The sequence below is a fragment of the Rhamphochromis sp. 'chilingali' genome (assembly GCF_963969265.1).
Source record: "Rhamphochromis sp. 'chilingali' genome assembly, chromosome: 18".
In the NCBI taxonomy this organism is placed as follows: Eukaryota; Metazoa; Chordata; class Actinopteri; order Cichliformes; family Cichlidae; genus Rhamphochromis; species Rhamphochromis sp. 'chilingali'.
The window spans coordinates 837,501-838,506 of record NC_137945.1 but is presented as its reverse complement, the minus strand read 5'-3'; the positions used below and the strand labels follow the sequence as shown (position 1 = coordinate 838,506).

General features: G+C 57.5%; 1 protein-coding gene across 1 annotated transcript in view; it reads left to right on the top strand.

The window, feature by feature from the left end:
• The first annotated feature begins 319 nt into the window (after positions 1-319).
• LOC308386176 (activin receptor type-2B-like) overlaps positions 320-1,006 on the top strand; it is a 25,242-nt gene continuing 24,555 nt past the window's right edge. The window contains exon 1 of the mRNA XM_080865527.1: positions 320-1,006. This exon is cut by the window's right edge and continues 97 nt beyond it. The gene's annotated coding sequence lies outside the window, so the exon portion shown is untranslated.

The window sequence follows — 1,006 nt, the reverse complement described above, 5'->3', positions numbered from 1 at the left end:
CAGCAGGCTGTTACCCATCATGCCTCTGTGGGGTCCCCACTGTCAGCGTGGACTCTGTGTTTACGGAGGCCGAGCCTCCTTTGTGCTCGCACATCCGGGCTCTCTCTCTCTCTCTCTCTCTCTCTAGGAGCCATTTTGGACTCAGTTCAGCCTGGCTGCATCAAACCTGTCAACTCCGCGGCGACAAAGACTCCACGTCCGGTTAGGACCACCAAAATAAAAGTCTCTCTCAAACCTGCTGTACGTTCCTCGCGTGATCGTCAGTGAAGACCCAGGAAGGTGACGTCACAGCAGGGGTCGGAGCAGGAGGCTCCTCAGATCTGAGTCTCACGACGCAGACAGCTCTGTGAGATTTAACAGTGTCACACGTGTAGTTGTTAATGTTCACGCTGTCCTGACTCAGAGGCCTCCGGGCTCAGCTTCCTCTGTGAGAGGCCGGAGGACGCCATCATCACTGCAGCTGCAGCTAAACTGGTGAGAGTAAGAACACGCCTGCCAGCACCGACCTGCAGGAGCTCTCTCTCTGCACGAGACAGGGGGTGTGTGCGTTTACATATCTTTGTGAGGACAGAAAATTGGCGTGCTACTATACTCGTGGGGACCAACAGCCCGTCCCCACAGACATTTTCGAGACTAAAAATGTGGTTTTAGTGTCAGAGTTACGGTCAGACTCAGGGTTAGGGTAAGCAGCTCGGAAAGCATTGTGTTAATTAGACGTGCTCACTGAGATATGAAAACGCTTTTATTTTGAAAGCGGGAGTATGATCTGCGGGTAGGGGTTGCAGCAGCTTCACCAGCCTCCTGCAGCCCGTCCCCATCAGCCCGACCAGAGCGGAGAGGACGGAGAGAGAGAGGCAGAGGAGCGCGGGGCTGCGGGCTGTGCACGCGCTGCTGCTGGTCCGGACCGAGACTGACCCCCCCTACCCCCACACCCACCGGGCCGGGCCGCCGCTGTCCGCCCTGCACGGCTCAAGAACCGCGAGGAGACCTCCGAGGACCCGCTGGA